Genomic DNA, 16,435 nt, shown 5'->3' with positions numbered 1-16,435 from the left:
GGAACTATCTCGGCTAAACCGGGACGTATGGTCACGCTAGGCACAGGGCATTTAGCAGTGACGGGTCATAGAGGTGTCTTCATTTATTTTTGCAGTAGGATTTTTTTAAATGCAATATTCTGCCATATCCGCCCCCGGGGCAAACTGAAACACGAGAGGTAAAACATTGTAAAAAATCTGGCAATCGATCACACATTTGAGAGCCGATTACTACTACAGCCAAGCTTTCCAAACCCATACATTGAAATGATTGTAATTGTTTATTAAAGTAGTGTATGCATGGCACAGCCTCCTGGCAGAGGTGTGAAAGTCCTGACACAGTAAAGGAATAAAAAACAAAACTCAGGACAGACACAAAAGGACTATAAACAGGGGGGGAATCAGCTATAAAAGATACTTTTAGAACAAGCAGCTAACATGACCTCACTGTGCTAAATGGGCCGGATCAGCCATCTATCCCTATGTTTACACCTGGACCAGCTGCAAACCCAGAGGTTGTTGAACCCTGCCAGTGCTCGCTAGGCTTTGTTTCTCCTTCACATTTGCATATTAAAGTGTTTGCCTGAAATGGGCTATTGAAATTAATTCAGGATTAATTGGTGTCTTTATCTCATTAAGACGATCTAATTTAGGGATGATGAAATTGTTTAGCCTCGCGTTTGCATAATTAGATTGCTTTGAATTGCTGTCATTATCGACTCTTTAGCATCATCTGTAGGCCTCCGACAGACGCACGCGGTAACCTCGTAAAGACCACTCATGTGTTACAGGCGCTGTTAACCCCTCTTAACCTGCGCCTCCTGGAATTAGCTGCTTGTTGGAGGCGCTGGCTGTTCAGTGTGCTATACAAGGTGAATCAGGTCTCGGGGACATCGCCTGTTTATGTCACTCCCTTCTGTTTTTATTTACACGTGCAGCGCCGCTGTGTAATTAACTCCCAGCACTTATCCCCGGTCCCATACATGTCCTCCTCCTCCAGGCTTCCAATAAATCCCTGCACGGGGTCTCCGAGAAATGCAGAATCAGCCAACGCAGCCTCCGCGCGTGCCGCTGACTCCGGGCGCCACAACCCAAGCATCGTCACTGGTTTATTTCTGCGCCTCCGGTGCTGTGCAGGAGCCATCGTAAACCGGAGCAGCAAATGTGTTCCGAGCCAAGCGTCGCCGTCCCGACGCGCGTCCACTTTCTTTTCCATGTTATATTTGATTTATTTAGCTGAGGGTGAAACATAGATAAGTCAAATTGATATATGACAAAGATATGTCAATGTATTTTAACATTGTGTCAAAATCAAAACGAGATGATATACTAATAGTCTCCCTATCTCTGCATATATTTAAACATGTCAGTTCCTAGGCCAGGCTTTCCCCAATTACCCTGCATAATAATCTAATAATAGCATTTCTGTGTATCACTCTGAGTTTGAGTAAATCGCCACCTTGCGCCGCGTTACACAAACCTCCCTGTTCAACGATTCGCGTCAGACGGAAGAAAACGGTCAACAACCTTTCTGCGGGGCAGAAAATGAGAAAAATAATAATTGTTGCCCCTCAAAGCAAATGTTTCCTTGGTATACAGAACCTTCCACCCACGGCCGGAGCATCGGGGGACACATTGAAGTAGTTATCGGGCCTGTGTGCGTGTCCACGATATCTTTCAACCAGTTTCCCATGTCCCTCTCGGAAAGAAAGGAGTTGGGTTACAGGCTGTCTGCTCCTAAGTACGTCTCCAGATACACGGATCGTTATGTTCTGCCGCTGATCCTGGGCGGCCTGACTCGGGTGTATATTAAAGCGCGGCTAAACGTTGAACACGCAGAAACATTAAACGTGCTAATGATTGAAAGGTTAGATTGATGATACCGGCGACACTGATAGGGTCCCGCAGACAGCTTGATGGATTCGCCAGCAGCGCCCGGAGTACATTCATTCCTGATGCTGCTGCTTCTTGCCGTGTTTCTGAGTTTACGAGACGTAGCGCCGGAGTCTGGACTTGTACCAAGGAAAGATGTGGGGTCTAATAATTATTTATCCACGTAGCGCCGGCAGCGCACTCAGTTTTTGACATAATTTTGCACAGGAAGTCCCTGCCCTGAGGAGCGTACAATCTAATTTTTGGTACTGTAGGCTCAGGGAGACCCGTTACTCCAGGGGCAGCGTCCCTACTACTGCGCTACTGGTACAGTCTTTAGTATTAATAGTACTATCCGTCTTATGGAAATAAAGTACTGCAGAATAAAGTCTGTAGTGATCCCGCCATTTGTTTAACCCCTTCCTTGTCATTTTACTGTCATGCTTCAGTGTACACCCCCATCCAGATAAATATCCTTGGAAGTAGCATTTTGTACAACAGGTGACTGAAAAAAGACTCTCAGGAAAGACAGTCCACAGCCAATTCTACAGATACTGTGGCACCTAGAAGTTGGGTTACCACTGGGAGATATCAGGCTGAAGATTCTTAGTGTGGAGAAACACAACCAAATGAGATTTTGAACCCGTCACTCTTCATTGTGTCTCAGATTTTGGGACACGTGTGCGTGAAACAAAAAGTTTTCTCTAGAAGGTGCCGTGTCAAATACAAGATTCTGGGGACAGCTACCCAATGATAAATGTCCGATGTCTAATGTCAGAACTATACAGCCGGGAATCCTTACATGGTTTAGATTTCCATTATAAGTGTAAATCAAACCTCGCCACACATTAATATCCATTTATCTTCCGCTCATTCACCCTCGTCATTCCCCAGGATAATTCCATTGTGAGGCTCGTCTGCACACCTCTCACACTCAAACAATGACACGTCCCCAGCTAATTAACCGTCCATAATAATTCAAAGAGAGCCTATGATTAGAAATCCTTTTAAACTTCTTAAAACTGCCTGGAAGAGTTATCCTTTTTTTCTTTAAATGTTCAACAAAAGCCCATTAACCAGAAAAAAAAGCGAATGGCTTTGCAATCCTCCTATTATATTATAAATTATGGCCCCAATCATAAGCAATGAGAGGTCCCTCGATTCTGAGGTTTGGACACCGTCTTAAATCAATACCGGTGCCTTTTGTGAAATCCTCTAAATGACAAAGAAATTCTCCAACTCAAACTTCTCTGGAATATATTACCGTCGCATCGAGCAAATCCTCGAACAGTTAAAAGTTGCGGCTCTAATATTTTGGTTCCATTTGCTTTCCTTTTCTTGTGGCGCCCGATCCCAATGTTCTGCTCTCCTTCTGAGTCACATTTCATGGTGAAACGATGAGGTCATATTCTGCTTGGGAGGAATTTTCACGATGATTTGAGTTCTGGTAGCCGTGTCATCCAGCTTCGGGGGGCTGAGCTGCGTTCATTTCAGCTCCGGGGACCCCGTGCTTCCTGAGATACTTACCTCCGTAGCGGGTGTTGGTGGCAACTCTAGCTGGGCTATCTGGGGCTATCGAAATGGTTGCTTTAAAGCTCCCACGTCACGTCGGCCAATAGGAAGCCATGATGTCATACCATGCGGCTTCCTATTGGCCCACGTGACCGGGAGCTTTAAACCTGTTACCGGCATCCCCTACGGAGGCAAGTATCTAGGGGGGCAGAGGTGTTCCAAGATCTTAAATTAATGGGGTTCAGCTCTGGTAACCCCCTGCTTCCCACCTAGAGGGGGAACGGGACATTTTTGAGGGAGCATCTGCTCCTTTAAAGAAAAGCATGTTGCTGTTTGGCGTTGGGTTTTCACATTTTCGTGCCGTATTCACGACGTTCTGAAACATTCAAATCGATGGCAGAGGACAAATGTAAAGGGTCATGTACAGATGGTCGGTGCATGGAAAAAGAAGGACTCGGGCGGGGGGCGGGGGACTGAATATGGAGTCCAAGTCATATGGCCCCTTATCAATATGCTGTGAAGTCACGTTCCTGAGAGGGAGAAGATTGTCGTCCCATTCATTTGAATAGAGCTGATGTATTCTCCAGAGTTGGGAAGACACATTGAATAGCAGCCACGGTGTCCTGCAGGACCTCACCATCAATACTTTGGCTTTCCATTGTATGTATGTATGTCTTTATTTATATAGCGCCATTAGTGTACATAGCGCTACACATTAGTACTACACGTGACAATCATATAAATAACAAATAATACAAATAACAGATCAATAAGTGCTTCAGACATAAAAGTAACATTTCGGAAGAGGAGTCCCTGCTCCGGGAAATTTACAATCTAATTGGCGGGGAGAACGTACAGAGACAGTAGGAGGGCATTCAGGTAAGTGCGTCTGCAGGGGGCGAAGCTTTATGTATATTGTGTATAGTATTAGCCACGGTGCTACTCATATGCTTCTTTAAGCAAGTGTGTCTTAAGGTGGGTCTTAAAGGTGGATAGAGAGGGTGCTGGTCGGGTATTGAGGGGAAGGGCATTCCAGAGGTGTGGGGCAGTCAGTGAGAAAGGTTTAAGGCAGGAGAGGGTTTTAGATACAAAGGGGGTAGAAAGAAGACATCCTTGAGCAGAACTCAAGAGTCGGGATGGTGCATAGCGAGAAATTAGGGCTGAGATATAAGGCGGGGCAGAGGAGTGTAAAGCTTTAAAAGTGAGGAGGAGAATTGAGAAGAATTTCCATTACTTTTTTTAAATAAATGGGTCTATTACAAGGGTCAAGACAGGTAGACTTCACATCTCATCAGTACAGATCTTGTGGGCTACCTGATACTGACTGGGCAACGTGACACTTTATGGACCAGGGTGTGGCTGGCACTACTCCACCACGAGGCTTCTCAATGGGTATCGGTACCCAACAGGATTCTTGATGCTCTTCCAAGTCTGTGATGGGTGGGGATTGTCCTACACGTGAATTTCACAAGGGGACACACATGGGACTTCTCTGTGCCAGCTCGTCCTCCTTTTAATAACCGTTTCCCTTACATATTCCAAATCCCCCCCCCCCCCCCTCACCCCATGTTTATGAGAACAGAGGGAGACAGTTTATTACACCGAACAATTCCCGTTGCCATGGCGATTGGCAGGAGCTGGGTGCTGTATAAATAATCCTCCTTTCCTTGATACATTTCCCTGGGTGGAAGACAGGAGTGAAACTTAACAGCCCTTAAAAATAGGTTGAAATTTACATATCAGCCTCGGAAAGCACAAAATGAAGTGAAAGTGAATCCCCTGCGTTCGGTTCCCTGGCCCTCGCGCCTCCGTGTCCCTGAAAGGTTCAGGACGCTCCTTCGTGGAGACTTTAATAGAATAGTGTTATACGCAGAGCGGGAGAGGAGGAGAGAGTCAGGCTCACTAATTAGCAGCATCTTAGTGGGTGATTAATGACTTGACTCGTTCCCTTCTAGTATATGCGGCCTGGGCCGTAGTTAGCAAAGTGGCATTTCTAGGCAGAAGGAGGTACGGAGAAGGGGCTGATGGGAAATAGCGATACAACGTTTAGATGTTTGGGGGGGGAGGGGGTAGCGGGTATTGTAGCTCGATTTGCGTTAACTGCCTTTCAAGTAAATGAGATTCATGCATTCCCCTTTATTGTATTATTAACGGGGCTGCACGGGGTTCAGGGAGTGTTAAATTACCCATTGTATACACAGCCACGCAGTAACACAGCCACGCAGTAACACAGCCACGCAGTAACACAGCCACGCAGCCACGCAGTAACACAGCCACGCAGTAACACAGCCACGCAGCCACACAGCCACGCAGTAACACAGCCACGCAGTAACGCAGTAACACAGCCACGCAGTAACACAGCCACGCAGTAACGCAGTAACACAGCCACGCAGTAACACAGCCACTCAGTAACACAGCCACGCAGTAACGCAGCCACGCAGTAACACAGCCACGCAGTAACACAGCCACGCAGTAACACAGCCACGCAGTAACACAGCCCCGCAGTCGTCACATAGGTACATAGTTACATAGTAGATGAGATGAGCAGGGGGGCGCAGGGGAAATAGATTGCGCTCCCCTGGGTTAAAGGACGTGTCTTGTGAAAGGGGGGTTCGCTTCCCCACCCACATCCCAGCGCACCGCCAGGCGGGCAAACGCGTCGTAGAAAAACAATGCAACTCCAGGGTTCTCAACTCCCCCAACTGGTCAGGTTTTAAGGATATCCCAGCTTCAGCACAGGCTGCTCAATAACCTTCCTACTTCTGCACAGGGGAGCCCAATCAGTCCCTGCTTCAGCACAGGCTGCTCAATCAGTTCCTACTTCTGCACAGGGGAGCCCAATCAGTCCCAGCTTCAGCACAGGTGGCCCAATCAGTCCCAGCTTCAGCACAGGTGGCCCAATCAGTCCTAGTTTCAGCACAGGTGGCCCAATCAGTCTCAGCTTCAGCACAGGTGGCCCAATCAGTTCCTACTTCTGCACAGGTGGCCCGATCAGTCCCAGCTTCAGCACAGGTGGCCCAATCAGTTCCTACTTCTACACAGGTGGCCCGATCAGTCCCAGCTTCAGCACAGGTGGCCCAATCAGTTCCTACTTCTGCACAGGTGGTCCGATCAGTCCCAGCTTCAGCACCGGTGGCCCAATCAGTTCCTACTTCTGCACAGGTGGCTGAATCAGTCCCAGATTAAGCACAATTGGCTCAATTGGTCCCTGATTCAGCACAGGTGGCCCAATCAGTCCCAGCTTCAACACAGGTGGCCCAATCAGTCCCAGCTTCAGCACAGGTGGCTTAATCAGTGGCTCAGTCAGGATGTAAAAGAGAAACAAATGAGAAATCATTCAAAAAGAAACAAATACCTGTTAGAGATAAATCCACCATTTGCAGAATTACACCACGGGAGCAGCACATACACAAACAGCACATTGTGAGCGTGTTCTCAGGCCCTTCCCCATCATCTCTCAGCATACAGCGCTTCCCCTGCAGCCGGGGATTCTGGGTAATGGCATGCAACTGAGCACAGAGTGAGTCACTTTTTATCTTTTTGACCATTCTAACCCACCAAGACTTATATGTGAAGGGAGAAACTAACTCTGCAAAACAGCCGGGGGGGGGGGGGGGGGGTTTACGCGCCATTAAAAAAACCGTAGAAACGCCAAACGGTTTGGCCGCGATCATTTCCAAAGTGACTTTCCCCCGCCCCTCATTGATTTTGTGTTGGAGAAGCGCGCGGATTATTAAAGCGATGAGTGATCCGGACAGAATCTTATGCACGGTGCACCCGAGGCTGACTCCCGGTAACGAAATTCCTGAGCATTATGGATTTTTTTTTTTTACAAAGGTTCCTTTCCTCCTGAGTTCCTGTCTCCGTCCTCTTAACCTTGAAGGGTTTAAAGAAGAAGCTGTCTCCCTCAGCAGCATGTACTGCAATTAAAGTAAAAGCATTCGACTAAGAATCACAATGACTACCACTTTTAAGGTTGGATTTATAGTTTAAAGCTGCAGTCCAAGCTGCTGTTTTTTTTACCTTTTATTTTTGTCCCTTTAATATGCGCATTAATACAATCCACACAGTAATTAGCTAAGTTGCCGATCGATCCGTTCTCCTGTGATCGATCGGCGAAGATTCGGCTCGGCGGTTCGCTAAATGGCTATCAGTGCAGCAGAAGAGGACCAAAGATGCAAAGTTCTGTGGGGAAGATCATGTGACAAGGCAGTCAGTAGATACAATTGGTGCACTGCTAGAGAGAGGGCAGGGCTCAAAAAGAGGTGTGCCAGAGCCTTTCAGAAGAGGAAGGGGGTGTGACTTAGTAAATGGTTGCCATAGAAACAAAAAAAGTTCGCTACATTATAATACATAAAACATGTCTGTCAGAGTTGTTTTAAAAAAATGCTACTAGTATTTCTCATAGTACAGAACTGATTTATTTTAAAAAAACACACGTTGTGCACCTTTAAGATGTGTCACGTGGATTTTAAAAATCGAAGTCCAAACACCGCGTTTGACGATTTCTTAACAAAAAAGAAACGAAAATCCCTGCAATGTATATAAAATGGCAAATCAAAATATTGTGATTTTTCTTCTTGTTTCTATTATCTCTCTAATTAGACGCCCAAATCTCAAGACAATCGGGTTCCTTGTTCATGTTAGAGGGTGACAATGCTGCTATGGGAATAATAGGGGGTGCCCTCTTTAAACTGGGTTCCTCCCCCGCAGTGTTACAGATGGAAGGGTCATTCCTGCTGCTGTACATGAGAACAGTCACATCTGGCTGCTCCGGACAGCCTGGACCCCACAGAGAAACCACAGTGCTTCGAGATGAGCAAATTCCAGGGCAGGAGTGAGATGGTGCAAGGCAGGTTCTGCGGATAGGGGAGAGGGTGCGGGTAGGGGAGAGGGTGCGGGTAGGGGAGAGGGTGCGGGTAGGGCAGAGGGTATGAGTAGGGCAGAGGGTGCGGATAGGGGAGAGGGTGCGGGTAGGGCAGAGGGTGCGGGTAGGGCAGAGGGTGCGGATAGGGGAGAGGGTTCGGGTAGGGCAGAGGGTGCGGGTAGGGCAGAGGGTTTGGGTAGGGCAGAGGGTGTGGGTAGGGCAGAGGGTGTGGGTAGGGCAGAGCTATGGGTAGGGGAGAGGGTTCGGGTAGGGCAGAGGGTGCGGATAGGGGAGAGGGTTCGGGTAGGGCAGAGGGTTCGGGTAGGGCAGAGGGTTCGGGTAGGGCAGAGGGTTCGGGTAGGGTAGAGGGTGTGGGTAGGGCAGAGGGTTCAGGTAGGGCAGAGGCTGTGGGCAGAGAGTGAGGGTAGGGCAGAGGGTTTGGGTAGGCAGAGGGTTTGGGTAGGGCAGAGGGTGTGGGTAGGGCAGAGGGTGTAGGTAAGGCAGAGGGTGTGGGTAAGGCAGAGGGTGTGGGTAAGGCAGAGGGTTTGGGTAGGGCAGAGGGTTTGGGTAGGGCAGATGGTGTGGGTAGGGCAGAGGGTGTAGGTAAGGCAGAGGGTGTGGGTAAGGCAGAGGGTGTGGGTAAGGCAGAGGGTGTGGGTAAGGCAGAGGGTGTGGGAAGGGCAGAGGGCGTGGGTAGGGCAGAGGGTGTGGGTAAGGCAGAGGGTGTGGGTAAGGCAGAGGGTGTGGGTAGGGCAGAGGGTGTGGGTAGGGCAGAGGGTGTGGGTAAGGCAGAGGGTTCGGGTAGGGCGGGGGTTTGGGTAGGGCAGAGGGTTTGGGTAGGGCAGAGGGTGTGGGTAGGGTAGAGGGTGTGGGTAAGGCAGAGGGTGTGGGTAAGGCAGAGGGTGTGGGTAAGGCAGAGGGTGTGGGTAGGGCAGAGGGTGTGGGTAAGGCAGAGGGTGTGGGTAGGGCAGAGGGTGTGGGTAGGGCAGAGGGTGTGGGTAAGGCAGAGGGTGTGGGTAAGGCAGAGGGTGTGGGAAGGGCAGAGGGTGTGGGTAAGGCAGAGGGTGTGGGAAGGGCAGAGGGTGAGGGTACGGCAGAGGGTACCTAGAGAAGTATGGGGTCACTATAGATTGTGATGCGTTAAATGCACTAACATGAGACTTGTTGGCGAGGTATTTGGCGAGAATCACTAACCCCCTCTGTTGGGGTGACACCCTGCGCTCCCACACTAACGCAGGATACAAATACATGTAATCCCCGTATCGCAGGTTAGTGCATCTCCCATCTCCCACTGTGCACAAGCGGAAGAGACCTCACAAGTTTCATATTCAGTTGTCACAACATATCTCAGTTACAGTATCACAACATATTGCAACGTGTCTCGGATCTTACATATGTTTTTACTCTAATACAGATTGAGTTTGCAGAGCTGAACAATGAACACAATCTAAGGCCACATTATAGCGAGCGATTTCCGCTCACTTCTGGGTATAAAGCGTCCAATGAACGTGAGTACGCAGAACCTGCACACCCCGCATGAACCTTGTACCCTCGACTCTCCCCATCCCGTTACTAACCCAGCCAAACAAATAGACACCCTGGTTGGGTCCAAATGGCACAGCCTTTTATTAAATATAAACCAACACTCCTGGACCTGGTCAGCAATTTGCCCCACCCAGTGACCTGGTTCTGCTCGCTGCCGCTGCATGACCCAGTGACCTGGTTCTGCTCGCTGCCGCTGCATGACCCAGTGACCTGGTTCTGCTCGCTGCCGCTCCATGACCCAGTGACCTGGTTCTGCTCGCTGCCGCTGCATGACCCAGTGACCTGGTTCTGCTCATTGCCGTTGCATGACCCAGTGACCTGATTCTGCTCACTGCCGCTACATGCCCCAGTGACCTGGTTCTGCTCACTTCCTGTACATGACCCAGTGACCTGGTTCTGCTCACCACCGCTACATGCCCCAGTGACCTGGTTCTGCTCACTCCTGTACATGACCCAGTGACCTGGTTCTGCTCACTACCGCTACATGACCCAGTGACCTGGTTCTGCTCACCGCCGATATATGACCCAGTGACCTGGTTCTGCTCACCGCTGCTGCATGACCCAGTGACCTGGTTCTGCTCACCGCCGCTGCATGACCCAGTGACCTGGTTCTGCTCACCGCCGCTGCATGACCCAGTGACCTGGTTCTGCTCAACGCCGCTACATGACCCAGTGACCTGGTTCTGCTCACTGCTGCTACATGACCCAGTGACCTGGTTCTGCTCACTTCCTCTACATGACCCAGTGGCCTGGTTCTGCTCAATCGGTATTTAATCCCCTCGCCTTTAAATCAACTCTTTTATTTGCTCCAATTTTTCTATGAAACCAATAGTCACAGGTTCCTGGTTCTTCTCTTTTTTTTTCCTTTCCAAACAATGCATTTTTATTACCAGCATATTTTTATTCCAACCAATACTTTTTGACAGCTTGGATATAAATGTCCGTCGCTCGGCTGTAAATATGCACCAAAGCAGAGCCTGTTTCTCTGAAGGGAAAATGATTTCTTTAGAAGAAGCAAATTTTTATTTGAATCAACCGATTCCTGAACAAATATAAATATACAGCCATACTTCCTGGGTAAATGATGGGTATTTTATGCTACGAATCTCCCGGACTTCAATGTATTTCCCGTGTGAGGAAAGTCGGTTTCATTGAGTTCGGACAACGACATTTTTTTAATTAATAAAATTGAATGAAAGTTTGAAGTGGAGAAGTTAAGTTACTTCAGGCAGAACTCAAGCAAACGCACAGCGCCACTGCAACACTGCACGGCGAATCTCCCCGGGGGGGGGGCATTAAAAACGTCCACCCACGCATTAAAACGTGTGCAGAAACAAGGCCGCAGCAGTCGTATGGGAAACGCAATGTGTGAAAATCGCTGCACTCTAACACGCATGAGGTTACCTGAACATCCAAGCACAGACGTAATGAGGGAGGGAGAGAGGGAGACAGAGAGAGGGAGAGAGGGAGGGAGACAGAGAGAGGGAGAGAGGGGGAGGGGGAGAGAGGGGGAGAGGGAGGGAGATGGAGAGAGTGAGAGAGAGAGTCGGAGAGAGGGAGATAGAGAGAGGGGGAGAGGAAGGGAGAGGGAGACGGAGAGAGAGGGGGAGAGAGACGAGAGTCTTTACTCACTGAAACGCTCCTTCTCAGTGAGTAAGAGTCGGTTATGAGTGTCGGAAAACTACCCATTGGTATGTATTATAAAGGGCTGGATATGCTATTCGGCGAAAAGCGAAATGTTGGGAAGCATGTCTCTCTCTCTCTCTCTCTCTCTGTCTCTCTCCCTCTCTCTATATATATATACACATTGTTACATACGCACGCACATCTTAGTGCTCCAGTTCATGGCTGGATGCTATCAAAACAATAATTACACTGAAAATATGGCCACAGTTCTGTTAGTGAGTAATTGTGTGCTAAATTGAAACTGTTAATACAATTTCTTCTGCACCATTGCTCCTAATGTACTGAGCATGTTTATCCTCTTCTCAGCGGCAGCAGTTCTCCGGCTCTGCACCAGTTCTGTGCCGGGGGTGACTGAGCTGTGCCGGGGGTGACTGAGCTGTGCCAGGGGGGGTGACTGAGCTGTGCCGGGGGGTGACTGAGCTGTGCCGGGGGGTGACTGAGCTGTGCCAGGGGGTTGGGTAGAGCAGCATACAGAGACTTCAACGCATGGACTCCCCCAGCCGACACGTGTGTGTGTGGCAGCTTCATCAGAGGCGTTAAAGCGATCCTTAATAATAACTTTTATTTCATATAGCGCTTTCCTCCCAATGGGACTTAGAGCGCTTCACAATTACAGGATGCTTGCCGGCACAGTCCCTGCCCTGCCGAGCTTACAATCTATGTTTCTGGTGCCTGAGGCACAGGGAGATAAAGTGATTTGCCCGTGGTCACAAGGAGCCGACACCGGGAATTAAACCAGGTTCCCCTGCTGCACACTCAGTGACATTGTTCACAGAAACAGAGCCTGTACTCGCTGAGCCGCTCCTTCCTGAATATGATATGTGTATATCACATCTGTACTGTATATGATACAGTATGTGCATATGATATGTACAGTATATGGTACGTGTATATTATACCTGTCTATGACGTGTACATTATATGTGCATATGATATGTATATGGTGTCGTTGTTATCAGAGTCAGTGTCTTTACTCACTGAGCTGCTTCTTCAGTCTTTACATACACTCTTTGAGATAAGTGTCACGAGAGACCAGGACAATTCCCCGGGATCAGGGAACCAGACAGGACAATTCCCCGGGATCAGGGTACCAGACAGGACAATTCCCCGGGATCAGGGTACCAGACAGGACAATTCCCTGGGATCAGGGAACCAGGCAGGACAATTCCCCGGGATCAGGGTACCAGAAAGGACAATTCCCCGGGATCAGGGTACCAGAAAGGACAATTCCCTGTGGTCAGGGTACCAGACAGGACAATTCCCCGGGATCAGGGTACCAGACAGGACAATTCCCTGAGGTCAGGGAACCAGACAGGACAATTCCCCGGGATCAGGGTACCAGACAGGACAATTCCCCCGGGATCAGGGTACCAGGTACCCGGGACAAGACCATCTGAAGTCGAACCAAGTACCCGGGACAAGACCATCTGAAGTCGAACCAGGTACCCGGGACAAGACCGTCTGAAGTGGTACCAGGTACCCGGGACAAGAGCGTCTGAAGTGGAACCAGGTACCCGGGACAAGAACGTCTGAAGTGGTACCAGGTACCCGGGACAAGAACGTCTGAAGTGGTACCAGGTACCCAGGACAAGACCGTCTGAAGTGGAAGCAGGTACCCGGGACAAGACCGTCTGAAGTGGTACCAGGTACCCGGGACAAGACCGTCTGAAGTGGTACCAGATACCCGGGACAAGACCGTCTAAAGTGGTACCAGGTACCCGGGACAAGAACGTCTGAAGTGGAACCACGTACCCGGGACAAGAACGTCTGAAGTGGTACCAAGTACCTGGGACAAGAACGTCTGAAGTGGTACCAGGTACCTGGGACAAGACCGTCTGAAGTGGTACCAGGTACCCGGGACAAGAACGTCTGAAGTGGTACCAGATACCCGGGACAAGAACGTCTGAAGTGGAACCACGTACCCGGGACAAGAACGTCTGAAGTGGTACCAGATACCCGGGACAAGACCGTCTGAAGTGGAACCACGTACCCGGGACAAGAACGTCTGAAGTGGTACCAGATACCCGGGACAAGAACGTCTAAAGTGGTACCAGGTACCCGGGACAAGACCGTCTGAAGTGGAACCAGGTACCCGGGACAAGACCGTCTGAAGTGGTACCAGGTACCCGGGACAAGACCGTCTGAAGTGGAACGAGGTACCCGGGACAAGACCGTCTGAAGTGGTACCAGGTACCCGGGACAAGAACGTCTGAAGTGGTACAAGGTACCCGGGACAAGACCGTCTGAAGTGGTACCAGGTACCCGGGACAAGACCATGTGAAGTCGAACCAGGTACCCGGGACAAGACCGTCTGAAGTGGTACCAGATACCCGGGACAAGACCGTCTGAAGTGGTACCAGGTACCCGGGACAAGAACGTCTGAAGTGGAACCACGTACCCGGGACAAGAACGTCTGAAGTGGTACCAAGTACCTGGGACAAGAACGTCTGAAGTGGTACCAGGTACCTGGGACAAGACCGTCTGAAGTGGAACCAGGTACCCGGGACAAGAACGTCTGAAGTGGTACCAGATACCCGGGACAAGAACGTCTGAAGTGGTACCAGATACCCGGGACAAGACCGTCTGAAGTGGAACCACGTACCCGGGACAAGAACGTCTGAAGTGGTACCAGATACCCGGGACAAGAACGTCTAAAGTGGTACCAGGTACCCGGGACAAGACCGTCTGAAGTGGAACCAGGTACCCGGGACAAGACCGTCTGAAGTGGTACCAGGTACCCGGGACAAGACCGTCTGAAGTGGTACCAGGTACCCGGGACAAGACCATGTGAAGTCGAACCAGGTACCCGGGACAAGACCGTCTGAAGTGGTACCAGGTACCCGGGACAAGAACGTCTGAAGTGGTACCAGATACCCGGGATAAGACCCTCTGAAGTGGAACCACGTACCCGGGACAAGAACGTCTGAAGTGGTACCAAGTACCCGGGACAAGAACGTCTGAAGTGGTACCAGGTACCTGGGACAAGACCGTCTGAAGTGGAACCAGGTACCCGGGACAAGAACGTCTGAAGTGGTACCAGATACCCGGGACAAGAACGTCTGAAGTGGTACCAGATACCCGGGACAAGACCGTCTGAAGTGGAACCACGTACCCGGGACAAGACCGTCTGAAGTGGAACCAGGTACCCGGGACACGACCGTCTGAAGTGGAACCAGGTACCCGGGATAAGACCGTCTGAAGTGGTACCAGGTACCCGGGACAAGACCGTCTGAAGTGGTAGCAGGTACCCGGGACAAGACCGTCTGAAGTGGTACCAGGTACCCAGGACAAGACCGTCTGAAGTGGTACCAGACACAATATGGCACCGGTGAGATGATAACATGACACAAAATGAGCACATGAGGTGTGGGTATATATACTGTATATGTAGCCCCCCTCTTGGGGACTACTAGCTAGTATAAGGGTTTAACAGCCCTAATGGGTTTAACTGTGTGCGATCACAAAGGTTACTCCCCTGCCCATCATGGGATGTAGGGTGACTAAGCAAAAAGGGATAGCCCCTCCCAGTTCAGACTGAAGCCTCACTGTGAGTCCTGTAAATAGGTTTGTGCGCATAGTTATGTGTATTAAGGATATCCTATCACCATTTCTTGTTCTGAGTTAAGGAACATGTCCTATATAGTTAAAGACTATAATAACAAGATTATTCTCATGCAGGAAGAGGAGTGAGCCTGTGCTCAGCAGGGAGCTCTCAGAGTAGAACCTCCGGAGCATAATCGGATCGGCTCCACCGGAAGTTCCGAAGTAAATTTCCGATCCAATACACAAGGACGAGGTACAGTAGGCAGTACACAGAGTGACGGGATACTGATCCCTGGGAACAGAGTGTATTCCCACCACAGGCCCACCTGAGATGGGTCACTATTGACACTACGCGGGAGATTGCCAATCTAACCCATTCTAAAGGAAACAAGCAGAAGTACCTCCACAGCGTAGGAGTGAGAGATACCCGGGGAAGAAACGCAGAGTAACCCTATTATAGCTCTGTCCTTGTATGGTGAGTATTATGGCCGGAAGTGAATAAAGCTCTTGTTGTACTATAAAAGTTCCTGGTGCCCATCCTTATTCTATCTGCATATCCATACCCAGCCTGAGCCCAGCCTGCACTGACCCAGCACCCTGACACGGTGTGAGACTGAGCCCAGCCTGCACTGACCCAGCACCCTGACACGTGTGAGACTGAGCACAGCCTGCACTGACCCAGCACCCTGACACTGTGTGAGACTGAGCCCAGCCTGCACTGACCCAGCACCCTGACACGGTGTGAGACTGAGCCCAGCCTGCACTGACCCAGCACCCTGACACGGTGTGAGAGACTGAGCCCAGCCTGCACTGACCCAGCACCCTGACACGGTGTGAGACTGAGCCCAGCCTGCACTGACCCAGCACCCTGACACGGTGTGAGAGGCTGAGCCCAGCCTGCACTGACCCAGCACCCTGACACGGTGTGAGAGACTGAGCCCAGCCTGCACTGACCCAGCACCCTGACACGGTGTGAGACTGAGCCCAGCCTGCACTGACCCAGCACCCTGACACGGTGTGAGAGGCTGAGCCCAGCCTGCACTGACCCAGCACCCTGACACGGTGTGAGACTGAGCCCAGCCTGCACTGACCCAGCACCCTGACCAGGTCTGAGAGACAGCCCAGCCAAGTATATATATCCTACTAAGACTTCATAGCTGGGACATCTAGGGAGGTATTCATAGGGCAGGTTTGGATAAGAAAGAAGGTAGAATGGAAACCAGCAGAGTAGCGCCCATACTGATCAAAATCAGAGCAAAACCCCTCTACAAACTGACATTTAGGAACCACAGCCTTTGATCTTGAATTCTTTTTGGCAAGTAAAATAAACATGAAGTCGGCTATATGTCAAGGTCTCCCAGCTTCAAAACGGAGATCTCAAGATAATACATCCCACTGAATTAAGAGTCACCTAAGAGGTCATCTTAGTTG

This window comes from Ascaphus truei, chromosome 10 (assembly GCF_040206685.1).
Source record: "Ascaphus truei isolate aAscTru1 chromosome 10, aAscTru1.hap1, whole genome shotgun sequence".
Lineage (NCBI taxonomy): Eukaryota > Metazoa > Chordata > Amphibia > Anura > Ascaphidae > Ascaphus > Ascaphus truei.
The sequence above is the reverse complement of the archived record's forward strand: the minus strand, read 5'-3'. Positions refer to the sequence as shown.